At 46.1% G+C, this 5979-nt stretch overlaps 1 pseudogene; it reads left to right on the top strand.

The window, feature by feature from the left end:
• The first annotated feature begins 317 nt into the window (after positions 1-317).
• On the top strand, positions 318-5123 carry LOC106834637 (17S U2 SnRNP complex component HTATSF1 pseudogene; annotated as a pseudogene).
• The last annotated feature ends 856 nt before the right edge of the window (positions 5124-5979 follow it).

Genomic DNA, 5979 nt, shown 5'->3' with positions numbered 1-5979 from the left:
AGTCATCTTTTGTTTCCAGGATACAAGGCAAGAGATTGCAGAAGCATTTCTCTGGGGCCTGAACAGTGTCAATTACGAGAGCAGATGCCCAGGGTTTCTGGTTGTGCTGTGCTAGCACTGAGGGCCAGATCCCAAGTGACGGAGGTGCCCAGGTGTCATTTAATAAATGTGGGTTGTGATAGGTGAGGCCCCCTAAAGTATGTGGGCCAGGGCAGGACCCCGTGGTCCAGATCTGAAGATGGAAGTGTTTGTGGAGGAAGATCATGATTCAGTGTCGAATATGTTGTTTGTGGTGCCAGTGAGACATCCCCGTAGGGATGCCGGGTAGGCAGTCAGACGCACAAGTCTGGAGATCAGAGGAAAGACAAAAACTTGAGAGTAACCAGCTGAGCAACTGAAGCTGTGGGCCAGGCGTGACCCTCTGGAAGGAGAGTGTAGCATGAGAAGAGGAGGGGTTCAGGGCTCGCAGGCCTTGATGAGCGGCAATATGGCCAGATAGAGCAGGATAAGACAACAGAGGAGCAAGGAACCGCCAGAGGGAGAGGAGGAAAACCAGGAAGTGCTCAGTCCTGGGAGCCAAAGAAAGACAGTGTTTCAAGAGAGAATTGGTCAACAACGTTGACCATGGGTAGGAATTCAAGTAGGGGAAAATTAGAAAATGGATTTAGTGACATGAAGGTCACTGCAAAAGCAGTTGAGTGGCATGAGAGAGGTGGACACAGCCTGAAAGTGGTGGGAAGTGAGTGGAAGTGAGGGAAGAGGATAATTTTTTACCAACTTTTTATTATGAAAGTTTCAAACACGCAGAAAAATTGAAACTATAGTACAATTATCATTTGTATATCCACCACTTTACTTAGATTTAATAATGATCGTTTATACACACATACAAATATTTATATATTTATATATATTCTTGAACCTTGTGAGAATTTAGGAAGTCATGATGCTTCACTTGAATAATTCATCATACATCTGCTAAAAATAAAGACTTTCTCCTACGTAACCACATGCCCTGATCACAGCTAAGAAAATAACAAGTGGTCCCTATTATCATCCAATATGCAGAATAAGCTCAAATTCCCCCCGACTAACCCCAAGATGACTTTTATATGCTTTTTCAAACCAGGATCCAATCAGGGTAGGAGCACTGTGTGTGTTGTGATGAGTGAGGCTGGATGAGGCGGCTGAGAGTTGCAGAGAGTGTTAGAGGACGAAACGAGATGGAGGAGGGGTTTGGCTTTGGCTTTTTTTTGTTTTGAGAGAGAGAGACTGAAGATTCAGGAGGGAAAAAAAGGGGGTAATTGAGGAAAGGGGATGCAGAACATAGGTAGAGAGACTGGCCTTAGAAGGAGGAGGGCAGCGTCTCTACTCCAGTGGTTCTCAAAGTGGGGTCCCCGGGCCAGCAGCATCAAGCACAGCAGGAAACTAGTTACAAATGAAAATTCTAGCCATCCTCGACCACCACCACCTACTGAATCAGAACATTAAGACACACCCTCCAGGCAATTCTGATGCTCACAAAGTTAGAGAACCACTGCTGTATTCTAACGTGAAAGAACAAGGAGAGGGTAGGTACAGATGAAGTGTGTGCTAACAGGGGGTTGAGGGAGTTTACTTCCGATGGCTTTGGTTTTCTCTGTGACGTAACAGTGAGATCATCAACTGAGAGTGAGGACAGAGAGAGGGGGGAGCCTCATAGGTTCCAGGATCACGGTGTTTAAAGTAGCTGTTGACCAGTGTTGTGGTTGAGTCACTAAGCAATGCTGGGCCCTCCTTAGGGTTGATGACCATAAATGAGGCATGGTAACCATTTCCTGGTTGTATGACTTCCTCCAACGCTTCTCAGTTATCAGAGTAAAATCCTGAAGAAAACAGATCATTGGGCTCATCTTGGGTTGAGGTTTTGCCAGATAGGTACCAAGGATGAAAACATAGACGGGGAAGGGAGTTCAGCATACTGTCAAGAGAGTCGATGAAATGAAGGGCCATGCAGTTGCAGCTAGATAAGGAGGGGCTGATGGGATGGAAGAAGGGAGGTATCATTGATCTAGGGGTCCCAGGAGACTGAAAAATGGTTATGAGAGGAGTAGACAGACTGATAGATGGAAGGTTAGGAGATGGGAGCTGAGGCAAACTGCTTGAATGAGTGATTCCTGAGGAGGGGCTGCTTCAGATGACAAGGTCCGGGATGTGACAATGAGAATGGGTGGCTGATTTGGAGTAGAGAAGATCCTGGGAATGAAGCCACCAAGTTGCTGAGAAGCCAGATGAGGAATGGGTCCTCCATGCAGACAATGAGATGGGAAGAGATAGAGAGCCAGGTGCCAGCATCCCCCGGAGAGAGGTGGAGAGGTCTGGCAGGTGGCAGACGGCAGCAAAGAGAAAGAAAGAGGGCAATTTAGCCCCATGGCTGAGCCTAGGAGGCAGAGCGCTATTTTAAACTAGAAACTGGGGGTCAGAGGAGAAGGAGTTTGGAGGCAGGAATCTGGAGGGTGAGGAAACACCCTCACCTATAAGAAAATAAACAGCTCTCATTTTAGAAGCCTGCAGAGGAGGTAGGGCCCTCAAGGGAGATTGCAATTTCAGTTAAAGCCAGAGAGTGGAGGGAGCACTCCAAGGAGAAGTAAGGGTATGAGGAGATTTGCAGTTTATTGAAGAGCGTGAGGGTAGCTTAGAGAGGGGGCACATGGAGGGCTGGTCAGGGCCAGAAAGTGTAGAGGGAGTCTCATGGAGACAACAATGAAATAGAGTAGGAGGCTGGCACTTTACATTTCCACTATTAAATGATAAAAGCAGGGATGCGAGGCAGGCTGGCTTTCATCCAGGTAGTCTCTTGGAAGCCATAAAAAGTGGAGGTTAAGGATGTGGCCTCTAGAGCAGACCTGCCGGGATTCAAATCCCAGCCGTCTCATGCACGAGCTGTCTATGAACTTGGGCAAGGCCTCTGTGCCTCCACTTCCTCTTCTGTAGAGTGCAGAAAACAACAGCAGCTACCTCACAGGGTCGCTGTGATGATTCAGTGACTTAGTGTGTTAAATGTTTAAAACAGAATCTGGGCAATCGCCTCAGATATGCTTGGTGGTGGCTCCCAGGCCTGGTGGAGCAGCCACTCACCTGGATGCTGCCCCTGTGCTGGGTTAGAAAGACAAGTGGCAACCATTTGGATGGGAACGACGAGTTTGATGAGCCGTTGCAAATGCAAGAATTATATGGAGATGCCAGGGACACTCAAGAAGATCCTGGTGGAAAAAATGGATTTTCTCGGGCAGCAGCCATCTGACACCACCTATGAGTGGGATCTGGACAAGAGGACTTGGTTCCTCAAGACCACGGAAGTTTTCATTGCTACATATCAGGCCAACCACGGCTTCTCCAGTGATGCCGTGTCTAGCTCTACTGAGAACACACAAGATGTCAATGCTGGGGATGCAGAGGAGCCTCTGCAAAGAAAAACTCCAAGCTCACTGATCTCAAAAAGAGGGGAGATAAAAGAAAGTTGGAATCAAGACAAAAATACAAATGATACACCTGGCTTGCCTCCAGACATTACCGTGCATGAATTTATACAGCTTATATGCAAGTTTTGCATTATTATGAGAGATCCGCAGGAGAATTTAAGCTCAAGCTTTACAAAGATAATCAAAGAAATCTTAAAGGAGATGAGTGTTATAGAGGAAATCTGCAGATCTTGCATTAAAGCTTTGGGATGAAGACGAAACTAGAGGCTACAAATTACGTGTCAAGGTGACAAAATTTCAACTGAAGGAGGGATAAGATGCCTCAAAAAACAGGTGCAAAGTCTGTGAGGAGAAGCTCTCTGTAACAAAAGCAAGTGGACCGGAGACTTGAGAGGATAGTGGGCTTTCCGGAATGCACTGTGAGTGGGTTATCATCATCAAAAGTATGCTTCATCCTATGGATTTTGAGGATGAGCCAGTGGTGCTGAACGAGATCAGAGAAGACCTTTGAGTAGAATGTTCCAAGTTTGGACAGATTAGGAAGCTCCTTCTCTTTGATAGGCATGCAGCTGGTGTGGACTCTGTGTCCTTGAGGAATATGGAAGGACACCGATTATCATATCCAAATCCTCGATGGAAGGTGGTCTGGTGGCCATCAAATCATTGCCCAAGCCTGGGATGTGATTACAGATTATCAGGTTGAGGAGACCCCAAGAGAAAGGGAGGAAAGGCTGAGAAGATAAGAGGCTTTCCTCGGTGCCCCCAAGGTCAACAGAGGCTTTTGACATCCAAGTTCCGTCTGTGCTTCAGAAAGAGCAGGACCCTGACTGCCCTTTCACCCTCAACCAGCTGAAAGCTAGTCTCTTCCCTTAAGCCTCCATTCAGACCGCTCCTCCCAAGTCACAGAGGCTCCTCAGATGCCAAAACCAAAGGACATTGCTGGACCATTTACTTTAACTCGGGCAAGGAACTGGGGGGAGGAGAGTTCATTTGTAGAAATGTAACAACCTCACATTTTACGATTGGAAATGTGGGGCCCAGTGACCTTGGAATCACTGCCCTTGTTGATCGCTAGCGCATCCTCTCCCAGTTACTCAATCAAAATTTAGTCTAGGTGCTTCTGGGAAGAGATTTTGCAGATATAATTAAAGTCTCAAATCAGTTTATCTTGAGTCAATCAAAAGGGAAACTTTGTGGGGTGGGTCTGACTCAGTCACACTCAAGGCGTTTAATAGCAGCTGGAGACCAGAAAACACATGTATACACTCTGGGACCTCCTTACTCACCTCAATTCTAGCAGTTCAGACTAGGTGTCAGCTCTCTGCAGGCCCTGGATTAGGCCCTGTGGCTGCAAAGAAAACTCAGGAATAGAAATGGAGACAGTGACACTTGCCAGTAAAACTATTAGAAGTCTTCAAAAAGTCAAGGAGGAAAAAGAAACTCAGGACCAGAGAAGCTTTCAGTCAAGTTAATTAAACCCTGGATCAACCAGGAAATCCAGAATTTTCTTGAAGGAATCCTTGAATGTGAGGTACATCTGGAGATGAGGAACGGAAAGGACATACATCAAAAACAATTGCCAAGGGGCTCAAGCCCAGGGCATAAAGGAGAGCTGGCGACAATGCCGAGAGATGCTAAATTTGCAGGACTTACACTAGACTATTAACGAGGCCAACCAGAGGCCAAGGAGCCACCCCCTGCTCTGTCCTTACAGGGAAGCCCTGCATGGGATCTTGGGATACAAACGGGAAGATATCTTCTGGAGTCTCCTCTGTGCAGATGTGAGGACCCCGCCCTGTGACTACTAGCTCCAGGCCTGGCCTATCCCTGTTCCCTTCAAGGAGCTGCTGCCCCTCCCTCTCCTACTTGTGATCTATATTGAGGATCCTTAGGCGCTTGAATGAGAACCCCGCACCCTGAGTGCTCCCTGGTCATCTATGCAGCTGTGTCCTGCAGTTTTCCCACCAGACCCCATCCCCCAGCAGCAGTGTCAACCTCTCTGACTCTGATCCAGATCCTGAACTTAAAGATAAGTTGAAACCTGATCCTAATTCCATTTGAGAGACAATGGGATATCACAGTTCCTTATACTCATGACTCCTTGCCTTTCCCAAACCCAATGTAATATGTATCCAAAAACATAGGTTAAAATATGTAAAATGGAATTTGACAAAATTAAATGGAAAAGTAGAAAAATCCACATTCATAGCGGAAGACACACCTTCTTCAATAATTGATAGGGGAAAAAAAAAACGAGGAAAAATCAGTAAGGATACAGAACATCTGACAAACACAATTAACAACTTGACCTATCTGATAAATACAGAATATTTCCCCCCACAGCAAAAGAATCCACATTTTTTGTATATCAAATTTTGTTTACCAAAATTACCCCATGCCATGTCATGGAACAAGCTTCAAAAAAAAGTCCAAAGATTGAAACCATTCAGTGTATGTTCTCTGAAAGGTAGGAATCAACAATAACATGATAAGAAAATATTGAACTGCTTAGATATCG

The sequence above is a fragment of the Equus asinus genome, chromosome 8 (assembly GCF_041296235.1).
Source record: "Equus asinus isolate D_3611 breed Donkey chromosome 8, EquAss-T2T_v2, whole genome shotgun sequence".
In the NCBI taxonomy this organism is placed as follows: Eukaryota; Metazoa; Chordata; class Mammalia; order Perissodactyla; family Equidae; genus Equus; species Equus asinus.
The sequence above is the reverse complement of the archived record's forward strand: the minus strand, read 5'-3'. Positions and strand labels throughout refer to the sequence as shown.